Source organism: Lissotriton helveticus, chromosome 1_2 (genome assembly GCF_964261635.1).
Source record: "Lissotriton helveticus chromosome 1_2, aLisHel1.1, whole genome shotgun sequence".
Classification (NCBI taxonomy): Eukaryota; Metazoa; Chordata; class Amphibia; order Caudata; family Salamandridae; genus Lissotriton; species Lissotriton helveticus.
The window spans coordinates 188,633,967-188,652,849 of NC_136058.1; the positions used below are offsets into that span (position 1 = coordinate 188,633,967).

Genomic DNA, 18,883 nt, shown 5'->3' on the forward strand with positions numbered 1-18,883 from the left:
AAATACACATAAAAATACTTCAAAGAAATCAGGTAAGTGGCGCAAATATACACTGGTCTCCATGGAGAGACCGAATCATATACTAAAGAAATGGAATGCATACTGCAAGGAAGAACAGGACTTGGGCCAAAGGACTCAGAGGAACGGTGAGAACAAGGAAGTACCCAGGAACCCCAAGGAGGGAGTGTGCAGAGTGGAAACAGCTGCATGCCGAATGGAATTCAAAGGTTGTGGTTGAAATTTTGAAGAAAGACATCCGTCTCCAGAGGACCCCGAAGAGGCCCTTTGGATGACGGGAGGTTGGAGAGCCACCCCACCCATGAATGCCCCAGGAACCAGATTGACAGGTGAAAAGTGGTGAAGTGACATCGTAACTTCTTGTAGACGACAATGGAAGACCTGAAAAGAAAGGCCTTAGGAAAAGTCTCTGAAGATGTCCAGTGGAATTCAAGGGTGAATTCTTGAAGAGGAGTACCTGCAAGCAGAGGGGACAGAGTCTATGCCCAGGAGGCACCAGAAGCACAATACCCACCCTTGTCAGGAAGCTCAGGAGAGTTGACGAGGACCTTGTTGCTGCAGCTGAGAGGACCAGGCGATGCTGAGGATGACTAGAAGCCATATGATTGTTTGTGTCTAGGTCGTCGGTGTCCAGTGGGAGGACCAACAAGCCTTGGTAGCTGCAACTGGCATGGAAGACAACAATATGCAATTGTTGGTACTAGCAAGGTCAAAGGGACTCACTAAGTGCAGGAGAGTCGAAGCAGGCCACGAGCAAGCACGGGTGCCCACCAAAGCAGAAGAAGACTGTCGGGAGGAGCCACAGTCCAAAGGCAGAGGAGTTGCAACAGGACCTCAGGCAGCTCACCAAAGATGGGGTCCACGGTGCACGGGATGCAGTGAGGATACTGAGCTTTGAGGGGTGTGATGCTGGAGTCCTGAGCTTCTTGTATCCTAAAGATCACTGGAGTGCAGAGTCAACAAACCATTGCAGCGGCAAGTCGATGCGGTGCACAGGGATTTTTGTAACAGCGGCTCCGATGAGGAATACTGTCCTCCAAATTGCAGGGAGGACAGGCCAGTCCTCCGGAGAGCCACAGAACTACCAAGTCTGTTGCAGAGCCTCGGAAAGTCCATAGTACGACATGAGCAGCAGACCGGTCCGGTTCGTTGTGGTGCCTGTAGATGTAGGGGAGTGAATCTTTTACTCCAAGGTAGACTTTTTGGGATGTTCTTGATGCCCACAAGTCTTATGGGGAACCTACGCATAGGACAGACACACACGAGGCAGAACACTTGCAAAACAGCAAGACCAGGAGCAGCAGGAGTCTACCTCAATGCAGTCTCGGTTACAGGCAAAGTCCAATGAAGTCCAAGTGTCCAGACATTCAAAGAGTGTCTTGGTATCAGAGGTGAGTCTTGTTTCATGACAAATCTGAAGATCCACCCACGGGGAGCCCTAAATACCCAAGAAAATGGTTTGATTTGATTTGATTTGATTTGATTTGTAAATTTATAGAGCGCAGCGATTGCCCATGGGCGTCTTGGCGCTAAGATAAATCCTTTCCAGCTCTATGGCAGTGTCTGATGTTTATTCGGAAAAAAGCCATGTTTTTACTTCTTTTCTAAAGGTTTCTAGAGATGGACAGGTTTTTATATTCAAGGGTAGTTGGTTCCATGTACGTGCTGCGTGTATCAGGAAACTTCTCCCTCCCCAGTTAGCTCTTTTAAATCTGGGAACAGCAATTCATTTCATCTTTCCCGATCTCAAAGGTCTCATGGGTTCATACTGTTTCAAGTGGTCCCTTAGGAATTTTGAACCTTTTCCCTGCAGTGCCTTGTAGGTTAGACAGAGTGATTTAAATTTCACCCTTTTTTTCAATTGGCAGCCAGTGTACATTTTTCAGTCTATGTCTGATTGGTTCAAACCTTGGTACATCTAGGACCAGTCTAGCCGCTGTATTTTGTAGGCGTTGTAGTTTGTCTATAATCTTTTTCCTGGCTCCGGCATATAGACCATTTCCATAATCCAGTCTTGCTAGTGCTAGTGCTGTAACTACCGTTTTACGAGAGTCTTGTGGTATATATGGAAATAGTTTTTTTATCATTTTTAAGATGTACCAGAGTGAAGGTGACAGTTTGTTGGCTTGAGCTTCAAATGATAAATTCATATCAATTATGAAGCCCAGATTCTTCACTTTTTCTGATGACCTAGGACATCTGCCCATGTCCTTAGGCCACCATGCGGGGGACCAGATGTTTGTGTCACCATCTATTGTCATCGCTTCACTCTTGTCTCCATTGAGCTTCAGACAATTCCTTTCCATCCATCAGCTAACCTGTATCATACAATGTTGGAATTTTTCTGCTATTTCATCTATGTCTTTGTTGATGGTCACTACAATCTGAGTGTCATCAGCGTATGATATTGGGGTAAAACCACAGTTTCTTATTATTTCTGCAAGTGGGGTGACATATAGGTTAAAAAGGGTAGGACTTAATGATGATCCCTGTGGAACTCCGCATGGTAGGGAAAAAGCTTTAGATTTTGATTCTCTTACTTCTACTGTGAAAGTTCTGTTGGTAAGATAGGATTCAATGAGAGTGCACGTTGAGTCATGTATTTCTGCAGTTTTTAATCGTTGTAAAAGAATTTCATGACTGACCGTGTCGAAGGCCGCCGATAAGTCAAGTAATATCAAGGCGGCCTTCGCTCCGTTGTCCATCACTTTTCGGAGTTCTTCTACTGCTGTAATTAAAGCAGTTTCCGTTCCGTGTGCTTCGCGGAAGCCAAACTGAGAGTCATCCAGCCAGTTGCCGTCAATCAGATAGCGGGATAGTTGTTTATTCAGGAGTTTTTCCAATATTTTGGCAGCAAAAGGAATTCTGGCTATGGGTCTGTAACTACTTGTTCGTCTCTATCCAGATTGGATTTTTTTAATAGTGGTCTAATAGAGATTTTTTTCTAATCATCCGGAAAGGTGTTGGTATTAATTATTTGGCCAAATAATCCTGCCAATAAATTGCTCGCTTGTTCTGAACAAATGTGCATTATCTAGGGCGGACATGGATCTATTGGACTGCCAGAGTTAGTGTTGAGCAATTCCTTTTGAATTTGGTCTTTTGTTGGAATAATGAATTGGAACATTGTAGGTTGGACTAGTTGTTCTTCTTAATTTTTTGTTTGAGCCATGACTTTATCTGTTTGACTAATTTTATCTGATGTATATTTTTTAAAGGAGTCATAGACTGACAAGACTTTATTTATAAAGAAGTTACCCAAGGTATTACAAAACTCAGGTGATATTTCTTCCATCATATTATTTTCTATTTTTGAGAGTTTTTTGACAGTGGAGAAAAGAGTTTTGCTAGAGTTTTTTGATTCATTGATTTTTTTGGACAAAATATCTACTTTTCTCTGTTGTTATTAATTTTTTATAGCTCGCACGTATTGTTTTGTATTCTAATCTTTGCTGTACCTCATAGTTGGCTCTCCATTTCTTTTCTGCTCTTCTACATTCTTGTTTCTTTTCCTTCAAAGCTTCTGAGAACCATGGCTGTGAGGGTATTTTTCTTTTGACAGTGATTTGTTTAATTGGAACGGTTAGTTGAACTGCTTTCTCCAACCATATATTAACTTGTTTGCAAGCTTTGTTTATTTATTTATTTATTTGCTTATTGAGCGCCTGAGTCAATTCCCGAAGGGATATCTCTGCGCTGTTGCTTAAAGCTGGACAGTGTATAATATGATTCACGCTGTGGGGGAATTATGAGTAATTTATGACTGGGTAAAGAGATAGGTTTTAAGTTTTTTCCTGAAAAGTTCCAGATTACTGATCAGTTTGAGCTCAGTGGGTAGGGAGTTCCAAAGGATACGTCCTTTATAAGACAGGGCTCGGCCGCCTTGTCTAGCTCTTCTTATTTTTGGGACCTTTTCTTTTAGATATTTGGGGCTGGTTCCATACAGGCATTTATGTATCATACTACAGATTTTGAATTTGATGCGCTGTTTTATTGGCAACCAATGGAGTTGGCAAAGCAGAGGACGGCAAGGTGTTCTGGGTGGGGCATTGAGAGCCAGTCTTGCTGCCGTATTTTGGACAACCTGAAGTTTATCCAACTGTTCCTCATTTGCTGATAAGTATAGTCCGTTGCAGTAATCCAATCTGCTTATTATAAGAGTTTGTATGAGAGTTTTTCTGTGATTGTCTGGCAGAAATGGAAAGACGCGCCGCAGTAGCCCCACCACGTGGAGGCAGGCGCCTGCCACTTGAGTGGTGTGCTCCTTGAGCATGAGCGCCTGATCTAATTTCACGCCAAGGTTTTTTGCTATTGATTTAGGGTCGGGGACAGGGCCTAGTTCCAAGGGCCACCATTCTGGGGACCATAGAAGAGTCGCCCCCCCAAACAACATTACCTCGGTTTTGGACACATTGCATTGGAGGAAATTCTGGGCCATCCAATGCGCCACAGCTCTCATCCCATCAGCAAAGGTTGACTGAACTGCCGGTGTGAGGGTTTGAAAGGGAAACAGGAGCTGGGTGTCATCAGCGTATGACACCGGAGTGAATCCGTAAGATCTAATTAGACTTGCTAAGGGGGCCACATAAATGTTAAAAAGTGTGGGGCTGAGACACAAGCCCTGTGGCACTCCCTTAGTTAGCGCTCTAGAGGTTGAAGAATGGGAGCCCAGTTTGACACCTTGCATACGGCCAGAGAGAAAGCTTTGCAACCATGATAGAGCCATTCCTCCTACCCCCACGTCACTCAGTCTTTCGAGAAGAAGTTCATGTGATACCGTGTCAAAGGCAGCGGACAAATCTAACAGCACTAAAATCACTGAGTCTCCCCCATCCAGTGACATCCTGATGTTGTCGGTCACGGATAGGAGGGCTGATTCAGTGCTGTGATTGGGCCTGAGACCAGATTGGGATAGGTCCAGGCCCTCCGCTGCCTCGATGTATTTTGACAGGTGGATGTTAACATGCTTCTTGGTAATTTTACTGAGGTAGGGTAGGAGGGAGATGGGTCTGAGGTTGGATAAATCAGACCATGGAAGTGAGGTATTTTTCCGAATGGGATTCACCACTGCTTGTCTCCATTCAGATGGTACCTGTCCTTCTCTAAGGGATTGGTTTATGATGGTTTGAATAACGGGACCTAGGAAGGAATTTAGAGGGGCCATCATTTTGGCTGGTATGAGGTCTTGTTACTGTCTTCGTCTAAAGTAGGGTACGATGAAATCAAGGTATCTATGAGGTTTTGGGGCTGGATTTTAGACCATTCATGATATGTGTTTTTTTTGGCTTTGACCGGTTTTCCCCTATCTTGCGTATTTTCTAGTTGAAAAGAGACCATCTTGTGGTCTGACCACGGAATCGAGAGCGTGTCAATTATATTTAACTTCTGACATGATGTAAAAATACCATCCAGAGTGTGGCCGGCGCAGTGCGTATCGGTGTATGCTTTCTGTTCTAAATCAAAGTTTGCCATTTCATCCAAAAATGACTTTACCTTAGGGTCTGATGTTTTTTCTAGGTGTACATTAAAATCTCCTAGAATTGTATAGTCACTGTGTGTCACACTGGATTCCAAAGAAGGACTTAATAGTTCAATTAGAGGTGTTTTAGCATTTGGTGGTCTATAGATTAAAATACCATTAAATGTATAAATATTGGTGATTTTTATTTGAAAAGATAATGTTTCACAGTCTGGGCTGCTTCCTTTATCTGAGCTTTTAATCTGTAGTCCCTCCTTCGCTAAGATTGCTAAACCTCCTCCTCGTTTTATTTTTCTGTCTGCTCTATAAATGGAGAAGCCTTCTGGAATTGCTAGAGTCAGATCTGTGTCCGAAGCTTCGTCTGCCCATGTTTCAGTTACGAACAGTAGGTCCAAATGTTGGCTTTCAATAAGTTCAGCTGTCTGAACATTATGCTTGACCATGGATCTAACATTTAAGAGACCAGCTTTCATATATGTTTTTCTACAAAGTTTGTTATAGTTTATGCTAAGATCTCTGATCTGTGAAAAGGCGAATGTTAGTGAGCATGTTGGACAAGTCTTACCTTCAGTATGTAGATCAATCAAGTTACATCTAGCTTGAGATCTTAGTTCTAGAATTTCCTGGCTGGCATAGACATATCTTCTGCTCTGTATACGGTTTTGGTCAGGGGGCATGGCCCTAGGCCCGGTCTCGGCGCGGACGAGCGCAGACGGGCTTGCCTAAGGCGCGCCTTTGGCGCGCAAACGGCGCTCCCGCTGCGCTCGTCCGCTGCGCTTCCTAGCAGTGCACATATTTAATAGGCGTGGGGTGGTTCCAGCAGGGGACGTGGCCTCCTAATAGTGGGCGTAGCCTAATTTTGGCAGTGATGGTGGCAATGTTTGTTTCCCACCCGTAACAGCGCTAATATCCGCTGTACGGGTCTCTTTAAGCACAATGACTCTTGTGCTCTGGTGCTCAGGGGGAGAACGTGCAAGTTAAAAACGACTCTGGGGTCCCTCCCAGATGTGTGACTGGACAGAGGGGAGGATACTCTCCTATCCTTTGTCCAGTTTCGCGTCAGACAGAGAAACAAGAGGTCCTGAACTGGCTCAAATGAGAGTATGGAAGGAGGACACAGAATGTGCCTTTCAATTCAGTCTGGCAGTGCTGGAAAGCGCCCCCAGTCCAGCCCAATACATGAATTCCTGTCTGTGAGCTGGTCGCACCTCCCTGTGGCAGTAAACTTCCAGTTCTAACTTCCCCTACTTGACGGCACCTCAGCAGCAGGTGGGCAGAACAGTATCTGTGGTCAGCAACAGAACTAGCTTTCTGGCAGACCCTGAAAGACTGCAACCGGGAGTACAGGGTGCTCCCATAAGGGTCCCCCAGTACAGGGGATTATACCCACAACACCAGAATCAGTGTTGGGGTCTGATTCCACCATGTTTGATAACAAACATGACCAGGTTTGACGCAGCCAATATATAGTTAGACATTTCATAATGACTGATATTCAGTATTTGTCTAAAAATGGCTGATCGCACTTACAAAGCCTGGAGTTTTGACTCCGGGGTTTATAGGAGTGTCCTGCTCATGCAGAGGCACCCTCACGCTTATAAGCAAGCACCCTACCCTCAGAACTGAAGGTCCTTCCATAGGGGTGACTTCAAGGATTTAAGTGTAATGAACTCAGATATAAGAAAAGGTATATCTGTCATGAGAGGTGCAAGCAGCACTTCACACGGGCTGCAATGGCAAGCCTGTGGTCTGAGTTAAATGGACTCCCATGTATGGCACAATAAATGCTGCAGCTCACTGGAGACCCCGGGTGTATATATGCCCTGCATACCTTAGCGGGTTGTAGGGTTTATAGGAATATAGGCCGGGAAGTAAATGAATTATAATTAATTATTTAATATTTGTAAAATAATATAAATATTTAATTGATAATTATTTATGTTAATGGTATAATAAATAGATTTTGTTTTTACGTTTTTGGTGTGGGTTGTAGGTTTTGTAAGGGCATAGGGTGGAAAGTAAATTAATTATAATTAATTTAAAAGTAATATTATTTATTTAAATGATCAATATTTATGTGAATAGTCTATTTATTTATTTCAAGTTTGAGGTGCGGGTCCTTTGTTTTTGTGGGGGTATAGGGTGGGAAGTTAAATAGTTATAGTTTATTATTACTTAAGTTTTATTTATTAATAATTATTTATTTGATAATTACTTATGTCAGTTGTAATTTTTTAAGTTAAATTTAACGTGCAGGTTGTGTGTTTTGTATGGTTATAGAGTGGGAAGTAAATTCATTATAATTATTCAAAAATTATTTGTTAATTGTTTATGTAATTTGTGTAATTTATATTTTGGGGGGTGTTTTGTGGTTTTTGTATGGGTAAAGGATGTGCAGGAAATTATAATATTAAATATTGTAAATTTTTTATAATTGTTTAAATGATAATTAATTATCTAAATATGTATTGAAAATATTGTTCAGGTTATATGTGTGAGTTGCATTTGTAGGAGTAAAGGGTGAGAAGTACATTTAATATAATTAATTTATTCTTAGTTAAATAGCAATATATATATTTGTATTTGATTATAAATTATGTAAATTCTTTCATTAATTTTTTTTAATTTAAACATTAGGGGGCCAATTTCGATCCGGTAAAATCCCCTACGAATATTTGTACGGAGCGTATTTCCCGTACAAATCGTAAACCCTGTACATCTCCATATGTACGAGCAAGTACGATCCAAACCCAAAGCACATCTCCATACGAACCGTACCAAACACCATACGACAAAAAAAAACATACGATTCATATCCGGGTCACGCAGTACGCGTCGTCCGTACGTAAACAGGCAGCAGTTTCCGGCCCAGCAAGTATGATCCGTGTCGACGACACTCCGTATGACCCTTCTGCATCGGGAGCTGAAAACAGCCGTAAAGGCAGAGTCCGGCCCGAACCGCACCCCGGTACGCGAAAGACACACCATGAACACCCTCGGCCGTTTCATCCCAGTCCTGTATGCCTACGACCTGGTGCACAAAAACCGACGACGGTGCATACGGTGAGTACAACTTACCGCAAAAACTGAAGTGTACTTGTACGGTGCGTCAAACGCTCGCGTATATCACCATTGCAATAGTAATACGAGTCGCACACACACCATGAATGTTGGGGTACGGTGCGTCACACGCTCGCGTATATCACCATTGCAATAGGAATACGAGCAGCACACACGTCAATAATGTTGGGGTACGGTGCGTCACACGCTCGCGTATGGCATCAGTGCAATAGTGACAAGAGCCACACACATGTCAATATTGTTGGGGTACAGTGCGTTTCACGCTCACGTATGGCACTATTGCAATAGTGACAAGAGCCGCACACACGTCATTAATGTTGGGGTACGGTGCATGACATCTGAGTGTGTGGTGGATATGACTCTCAGCAGTGCCCAGACATATGAGGGGTGGGTGGATATGACTCCCTGCAGTGCCAGGACATAGGAGGGGTGGGTGGATAGGACTCCCAGCAGTACCCAGACATAAGAGGGGTGGGTGCAGAGGACTAGCAGCAGTGCCCAAACAGAGGAGGGGTGGGTGGATATGACTCCCAGCAGTGCCCAGACATAGGAGGGGTGGGTGCAGAGGACTCACAGCTGTGCCCAGACATAGGAGGGGTGGGTGCAGAGGACTCCCAGCAGGGCCCAGACATAAAAGGGGTGGGTGGATATGACTCCCAGTAGTGCCCAGACATAGGAGGGGTGGGTGGATATGACTCCCAGCAGTGCCCAGACATAGGAGGAGTGGGTGCAGAGGACTCCCAGCAGTGCCCAGACATAGGAGGGGTGGATGCAGAGGACTCCCAGCAGTGCTCAGTAATAGGGGGGCATTATCATCATCATACCACAACTACATGGGGTATGTTTACCTTTCTAACCAGTGTGAGTCCTGATAGTGCCATTGCAACAAATCACTTACAGCAGTGTGCCACTACACGGAGGACGGATTTCTGTCACACACTGCGTGACACACCAAATGTGGGTGTGATGTCACATCCCGCATGCATACCCACCCATGGAGTTTGCAGGCAACCTACACACCCTACTATTATGACACAATAGTGTATATTCATGTAACAGCCCACCAAACAAAGAGAGCAAAAGGGAACACACACTGTCAAGTACATCCCTGGGCTGATATGAATGTCCAGGTGGTGGACAGACCACCAACATGTACTCGCTAATGGAAGGAATAGGGTTGAAACACCTTAAATGCAATGCACAAAATTGAGAGTCATGTGCACAAATACCCTGCATAACAAATCCAAACATAAGGTTAAGGCTGTCATTATACATCTGCATTGTGGGAAAAGGGTGACTGTGGCAATGAAGGCATTTCTACATACTCAAAAAACAAGTACAGTGAGTAGAATGGATGGCACAGACTAATGAGCAGTAGTCATCCGTGAGCAGGCATGGCCATTGCTGAAGGGAACGTACAACAAAATAGGAAATATGCACACATGTCAGCACAAAGAACAATTGTGCAACTGTCTGTAGTGAAGATATTATGTGTCACTGAGGAAGGGACACTCCTTGGGACAATGTCTGTAGGCAAACTAAACACATGCAACCAAAGATTAATTGCTGCAACATTGTGATGGCACATAGATACCATGGTCCACCTCATTAGCATCATAAAATAGACATCTTTCATAATCCCAAAACATTACCATGACACCAAGTCCTAGGCACACAGCACCTAAAGCAAGTACCTGAAATGCAGCAGTTCAGAATGAAAAATAAAATGCTTTATTCAGCTCCAAAGGAAAATGCTTCAAAAAAATGAGTCCCGGCTCAAATAAGGCCAATGGCCAGTCCATATGAATGTCTGCTTTGGGGATGTTGGGGAGTTTGTCGACCCCAAACTTGCCTGCACATTATGGAGATAAAGGGTTGGTGACCCGTGGGGGGCATTATCTGGCTCAGGGTCCGGCACCGCAGGGACAGTAGAGGGAAGGGTAGGTGTTGTGGGTGCAGGGGGGGAGGAATCCTCAGTGGCTTGTGCAGCGCCAAAGGTGGAAATCAATTCAGCGCTGCACACTGCTGCCAGTTCCGTCAGACCACCACCTGCACCCGGGGACAGAATGGTAGTGGAGGTAGAGGGCTGTGAGTCTTGCGGACTCTGACTGTGGCTGCGTGTCTGCCGTCTGACCCCAGTCCCTGTGGGTGTGCCTGCATCCCTCTGAGATTGCGTGCCAGGAGATCTGCGCTTACACTTCGGTGGTGGTGTGCTGGTTGTGTCCGTTGGTGTGCGTGATCTTGTGTGTCTGCGTGTGCTCTGGACAGGTATGGGAGAGGGGGGTATGGATGGGTCTGAAGGAGTGCGGGGACGGACCGCTGCAAGAGGGAAACTGCTGCCATCAGTGAGGAGTCCATGGACGCTAGAATCCGATGTTGGTCAGACATCGTAGCTGACATGCCCTCCACGAATGACAACAACTGTGTCAGTATTGTAGTGCGGCCATGGAGGACAGTCAGCATTGATGTCTGACCAACATGAATCTGCCGACGTAGGTCCACAAACTTGGCACTGAGGGCAGCAGGGGAGACAGGGGATGGGGCTGCGGTGACGGGGATGAAGGAGACATGGGGGGCAGCACGGACAGAAGGAACCCTAGCAACTGGGAGGGTGGAGATGGGTCTGGAGGAGGTTGGGACAGACACAGTGATGGTAGATGGTGTTGCCGCATAATCCCCCTCCTCCTGGGAGTCATAAGCCGAGCCGTCCGCATGGTATGAAGTGTCACCTTCCAAAGGTCAGGCCGTCTGACTCCCCTCACCCTCCGTGCCACTGTCTCCCTCCAACTCCTCAGCGCTGTTGGCACTGTGGCTGGGTCCCTCCTCCTGGTCCGTGCTCATGTCTCCTCCTGTGTCGGTTGATGATGCTGTGGGCAAGGAGAAGAAACAAAAATGCAACAGTCACCTGTACACATCTGACACCTGAGCAAAAAATCTGTTAGTCACACTGCAGCAGGACAACAGGTCTAAGGAGCACTCAGATCGGCAATTCCGGTCTTCTCTCCCTGCCAGGTGACCCAAGGAAGCTTTAACAGCAAACAGCAAGTTAAAGCAGAGGGAATCCTCCTCTAACACGTAACGCACCTTAGCGAGTGCGACACTTTTATAATACAACACGAATCACTTAAAATATTTATTTTCACCCACACATACTCATTGGTCCTGAGGAAAGCCAGTTGTAAATAAAAGGCCTGGCTGAAACATGTAGACCATACAGGACGAAGGAGGTCATAACTTACTCCAACGCGTCCGCTTGCCTTTTTAATTGCTAACAGGGGCCCAGTCATTAAAGTTCATCCATATACCCTAGGGAACTGGGACCCACTGTATAGCTTTTTAAATCACTTTCACATCCACTAACACAGCACACTCAGTAAGTATACCAGCTCCTCAGTAATCTGGAGTCGAAGCACACCCGGGACACATTCGGTGTCACTGTGGTGGGCCCGATGATGAAGCATGCCACCAACTAGGTTGGTGGGTGAGGGCTTCATGACCAAACCAAATGGTTTGCCGACATACGTACCCATTGAGTCTCTTCACACAACATAGCTAGTCCTTTCTTGATAATCTACATATAATTAATTAATTGTGGGTTTCTAAAGCTCTAGAATCGACTCCCGAAGGAGTATCTCTGCGCTATAGACCGCTGGGGAACCCGTCCTGGCTTTCCCTGTGAGATGGTCCCTTCTGGGTATCTCCAAGGTGAAACCAGGCATCCCTGGCGTTTGTGGGGGGCCGTTGTGGAGATGAGGCAATCTAATGCCCAGAGTTGCCGAGTGTGATCCCTGGTTAGAGTAGGCACCGAGGCGAGAATTATCGAGTCCGCTGACACTGGTCCACGACCCTGCCGTGTCGGGAATTGAACCCTGGTCCCGGGCCGTCCTCTGCTTCCGGGTCTGCCGCCTCTAACCAGTGAGCCACACCACTCCACTATAACCAAGGGGATCCGGACTAGCTTATCTAGTCCTCTCTCTCTATTTTGATTTACGGACACTGCAAATCATGGCATGCATCATGAGTAACAGCCAGATAGCTCAGCACATATTTGAGACTAGTACTGCCCAGTTGGTATACACACAATTCTACTTGGACACAAGGATCCAAAAACACACCAGGCCACAACTTGAATGAGATTGACACTGAGGAGCTTCTGTATGTTTACAGGAGAGCAGATCTATACAATGAAGTGATGCCACCTCTAGTTCACAAAGAAATAAACAGTTGTGTTGCCCCTCAGGGCAAATTAACACACCTCACTCACCAAGGTGACACCACACTCAGAGCCCTGTAAGTACATTTAGGTGAAAACTAATGTCACAAATTGTTGGCATCTTGGGACTCACCATACTTCACACATTCAACATGCATTGAATGTGTAAATTCGCCATCTTGTGAAGATAACACATATGTGCCTGCATGAAATATCTCTCACAAGGAAATGCACACCAAAAACCTAGACAAATTCATTGAAACAGCTGACACACTTCAAGACGAAACACTGTTAGAAACAAATGGCATGGACCATATACCATATACATGGTCCAACGGAGGTCTTGATGGCTTGACACACATTAGTCTGTACAATTGACAACAAATGAGTCTCAAGCACTCAAGAACACTGTGGGGACATGTCTATGGAGATCAAGGGACAGCATTTATCACTAACACTGGCCTTCTTCAAAAGCTGCCTGCTCATTCCAAAACTTTGCAAATGTTGTTTGGTGAGCACTACCTTGTGAGACAACTATAATGCAGACACATAAGTGTAACCTACACAATTTGTCATATGAACACATTCAAAACATGAACAACTCTTAACAAGTGTTGGGAGTGCCAAGGTACATTCATCAATGTGAGACAACTTCAAATGTGTCAGTCCACACAGGGGCATCTATCACCTGATCATACAGTTGCTAGCACATAAGAACCACTGGCTGTCATGTGAAGTGGCCCACATGTCCCAAATCAGGACAATGCTTAAGCAAATGTGCCTGCAATTGTGAAGAACAAAATCATTGCTGCATCGTGGACACACCCTTATCCACATGCAAAATGTCAACACAGTAGTGTGCACACTAAGACAAAACAGTGATGCACCAAATCTACATACATGTGGCAAAAATAAAAGCTTCCAAAATCAATATCAGCCACCTTTTTTAGAGAGGGGCCGGAGAGGAAGAGGGAAGAGGAGAGGCAACAACCAGGTCTCATGGGAGGAAGAAGAATATCCTGTGGGCCATCATACGCGCAGCAAAACTTCACAACCAGGGACCAGCCGGCAAGTAGCCTCATAACTAACTTATCAAACAAAGTTTTGTCACCAACGGAGACCAAGGTCCTTGAAAAAGGCCTTGGTATCGTCCCCACCGAACGCCCAGACAAATTCAAACTTCACTGCGAGCTTTCCAGTTTCTTTCGAAAACTCCAATTAAAATCCTTCTTTGAAGGTAAAGAAGATCCCAATGAGGCAGCCCTTAAAGGGGATACGGGCCTAAGGCTTAATTCCACTTTCACGCCGCCACCTCACACTGTCCCAGCAGCTATCACTGCCTTTGAGCAGGCCGTATTCCAAGATCTAGAGACATGCCAAGAACCAACCACGTTCAGCAATTTCACTACCGCAGAATACCAAGCCCTCCAGGATCTCCAGAATGACCAGGATATCACTACAAAACCAGCGGACAAAGGAGGGGGGATAGTGATACAAAATACGACGGACTATGAGAAAACGTGCCGTGAGCTCTTGGACGATAAAAAGAATTACATCCCCCTCACCAGAGACCACACTTAAGGCAAGGATAACCAACTTAGTCCATAGAGCAGAGGAAAACGGACAATTATCCAAGAATGAGGCCGACTTTCTAAATACCAGTAACGGTGTGATCCCCTACTTCTATACACTTCCTAAGACTGACAAAAATAAGTTGCCACCGCCCGGACGACCAATCGTTTCGGGCATAGGTTCTCCACTAGAACCTTTGTCACGTTTTGGTGATCAATATTTGAGACCCATTGTGCAAAACACTCCCACGTACCTCAAAGATACAAAAAGCCTTCTACAGCTCCTACAAGAGATCACTTTTGCAGAGAATACGGTGACACTTGTGACCCTAGATATCGAGAGCCTATATACCAGCATCCCCCAGGATGATACCATCAAAGTCCTGGGGGCGGCTCTCGATTCCATCGATTGGAGCTACCAAACACCCAAGACATTTATCATTGAATGTGCCACCATAGCTCTTAAAGAGAATTTCTTCACATACAAAGGACAGCTCTTCTTACAATGCACAGGTACATCAATGGGGAGCACCTTTGCTCCAAGTGTGGCGGGATTATACGTCGCAGACTTTGAAGCTAAACACATTCTACCAGCGAATGGACAGTTCACCTCCTCCATACAATTGTGGAGGAGATACATCGCTGTTGTCTTTTTATTGTGGCAAGGCAGTGCTAAACAACTAGAGGATTTCTTGATCTGGATCAACACCCTGGATAAAAACCTGAAGTTTACAAATACCACGAGCAAGACAGAAATTGTCTCCCTAGATGTGACTATCAGTATCACTGGCACCAATCTCTCAACCAAAACTCACTACAAACCCACGCGAAGAACAACTTACTGGAATTTACGAGCTTTCATCCGCGCCCACTTAAAGAGAATCTACCTTATGGGCAGTACCTGAGAATCAGACGGAACTGTAGTGATGTTAAGGATTTTAAGGAACAGTCAGCAGGCCTAACGAACAAGTTACTTACCTTCGGTAACGCTTTTTCCGGTAGATACAGTATCTGCCTGTGGATTCCTCACCTTGTGAATATCCCCCTTGCGTCAGCAATGTTCGGAAAATTCTTCGTAGCACGCTGGCGTGGACGACGTCATAGGAACGCGGCATCGCTCGCGACTCCGTCTGACGTCACCGACCCCTTATTAGGCCTACGTCGGAGTGATGACATCAGTTCCGCTCTTTTTTCGTGCCTTCGAGGCACCCGGGTGGACCAATGACAGCAAATATACATATATACAGTGTACATAGTACATACAAATCAGAACAGCACACAAAGTGCGCAGCAAAGGTATCAAAAACCCAATATATATACAAATAAACCCAGGTATAGCAGAGTGGACAACGGGGAGGCGGGTGGGTCAGTGAGGAATCCACAGGCAGATACTGTATCTACCAGAAAAAGCGTTACCGAAGGTAAGTAACTTGTTCTTCTGATAGATACATCTGCCTTGTGGATTCCTCACCTTGTGAATAGAGTCCCACAGCAGTCCCCACTCCTGGAGGAGGGTGCCCACTCTGCTATACCAGGAAATCTTGGAGGACAGAACGCGCGAAGTGGCCGTCCCTCCTCACCTCGGTATCCAAGCAGTAATGCTTCGCTAAAGTGTGGAGGGAGGCCCAAGTCGCGGCTCTGCAAATGTCCTCAACTGGTACACCTCTAGACAATGCAGAAGTAGCAGACCTTGCCCTGGTAGAATGAGCTCTTATACCCTCAGGAGGGTCCTTACCCGCCAGGGAGTAGCAAATCTTGATGCACAGGATTATCCACCTGGAAAGTGTGCGCTGGTGCACCGCTCTGCCCTTCCGACAGCCAGCAAAATCAACAAACAGCTGGTCGTCCATCCGAAAGTCTTTAGTTCTATCCAGATAAAAAGACACCGCCCTCTTAGGGTCCAGACGGTGCAGTCTCTCTTCCTCCTTAGAAGGGTGAGGGGGAGGAAAGAAGGTAGGAAGGGTAATGGATTGCCCTAGATGAAAGGGAGTTACCACCTTAGGCAGAAAAGCAGCCCTGGTCCTAAGAACCATTCGATCAACATGAATGGTCAGGAATGGGGGCTTAGAACTAAGAGCTTGAAGCTCACTCACCCTCCTTGCTGAGGTGATCGCCACTAAGAAGACCGTCTTGAAAGACAAAAGCCTCATGGGACACTTGTGTAAGGGTTCGAAGGGAGAACCCATGAAGAAAGTTAAGACAAGATTTAAGTCCCATTGAGGCACGATAAATGGAGAAAGAGGGAACTTATTTGTGAGGCCCTTCAGAAACCTCAAAACCACTGGAGATTTAAAAAGAGACGGCTGGTCCGGCAAGCAGAGAAATGCCGATAACGCCGAAAGGTAACTGTTGTAATTTATTCCCCTTAATGGTATGTCCCACCACCCCTTCCCTATTTACCCTGTTGGTATGGCCGGCCTCAGAGCTTGCCATGGAATGTTGAGAAGCTCTCCAGTGAGGAGAGTGGATGATTAATAAACAGACCTATTTACCTTGCTTGGGTCTCAGGATTCTTTTACAACCTCAACACTGGCGACGGACCTGCGCAGGGGGCAGGAGTTAATCATCTCCCCTTTGAGTGCTCTCTCCAGACTAATTCTTACAGAGGAAGTGAAGATTTCAAAGAAGTTTGGGACCAGTGGACACCTTTCGATAAGTTTCAGATGCTGTTGGGATGTATGATGCGCTCCTCTTCAGTGCTCTCATGTAACCGGTTTCTGCTGTTATCGTTTTTATCCGCTTCTTGAGGAGGTGAGAATACGCATCCTGTGTTACCCTGGGTGTTCCCTACTTCTCGTGACTGTGCTAAGTGCCTATCCTCCAAGCGTTAACACTGGGCTGTTGCTGTTTACCGATTGGCTGTGAACTGCATCTATGGTGAATTCAATCGGGCGACTGTTCTATTTAATTAAGCAAGCCTGGGTAGAAGTAAATTTATACCTACCGTGCTTGAGGTGAAGCTGCGCTGGTTGGATGTCGTGCTGCTCGCCTGTGGTGTCACCTGTCAGAGGCTGTATTTGACGTCCGATCTGAGGTCCTGTGTGGAAAGCGACCGAAGTGCGTGTGGAGCCGAGGAAGGTCACTCGTCATCGTCTTTTTGCTGTCCCACGCTGTGTGTGGATCAAAGGGTGCTCCACGATCGTTCAATTCCGTTGCTTCCAAGTGCCCTTGAGTGGATGAGCTGTGGAGCCAGGAGTTCAGTCAGCGTCTGGATTTCCTGTTATCTGATAGCGGGGAGGTTCCCGGCGCACCAGCAGCTAAGGGCCGGTTTTTCTTGTGAGGAACTTAACTCTTTGTTACCTCAGCTGCTGCCTGCATTGTGATTCCAGCTTTCCGGGTTTCATCGTTTCAAAAGACAGCTGAGCCACCTGTTTGTTCTTTGCTGTCGTGTGGACGAATTTTACATAGATGTTGTGATTTCAAGAAAAATTTCATCTTTTAATACATTTTACCGTTTATAGTCTATGTATAATTTAGAATTGTTCCTTTAAAGAGGTAAAGTTGTGATTACTCTGCCTTTTATTCATTTAGCATATTGTACCTTTTCTCAGGGGGGCCGATTTAGCATAGTATTGATATGGCCGCAGCAAGCATGAGTCAACCCCCGCCTTTCCTGAATGAGTTAGGTGAGCCTGAAATTAGTTGGAAAGAGTGGGTGAAACTTTTTGAGTCTTATTTAATTGCAGTAGGTGGAGAAAAATACAAGCCTGAAAGGAAAAAACATATCTTATTACACAACTTGGGAAGGCATGGGGAGCAAAGTATATGAGTCTTTACCTAGGCTAGATCAGGAAGGACAGGAGGAAACAGGAGTGGATGAATATGAGCAAACTATGGTAAAATTAGAAGAACACTTTGGAGACAAGGTAAATGTGGTGTTGGAACGCCATAAGTTTTTCAAAAGGAGTCAGGGGAAGCAGGAGTCTGTACAGAATTTCATTGCTGCTTTGTGGGGTTTAACGCGGTTATGTGAGTTTGGCAGTTTGACAGAATCCCTTATTAGGGACCAACTTGTAAGGTGTACCAATAACCCCCGCATCCAGGAAAAGTTATTAGCGAAGAACCCTGGTTTAAAAGAAGCTATTGAAATAGCCAAGTCTGTTGAACACACAGCTAGATGTATTAAAGAAATGAAAACTAATGGGGAGGAGGTAGCTTCTATAAAAGATGATGAAGAGGTTAGTGAAGTATACAAGATAAGATCTAAAGATAATCACAGCATTAGAGGAGACACAAGAGAGAGAGGACCTAAATGCTACAGGTGTGGTAGTAATAACCATTTTGCCACTTTTTACCAATGCCCTGCCAGGTTTGTCACATGCAAAAAATGTAATAGGAAAGGACATTTTGCGAGAGTATGTAGGGATGGTGAACTATTTTCTAAAAGTGAGAGCAAGAGTACAGAGAAGATCACTGCCAGGGAAGTGAAGTGCATAGGACCAAGAGCAGAGAAAATTACTTTACAAGTAAAAGATATAGAAGGGACTGTAAATGCCATTTATCCTAAATGTGATGTCTTCC

General features: G+C 45.4%; 1 protein-coding gene across 46 annotated transcripts in view; it reads right to left on the reverse strand.

Annotated features, from left to right (window-relative positions):
- Window positions 1-18,883, reverse strand: part of LOC144799531 (uncharacterized) — a 5,513,712-nt gene that overhangs the window by 2,792,165 nt on the left and 2,702,664 nt on the right. The window lies entirely within an intron of this gene.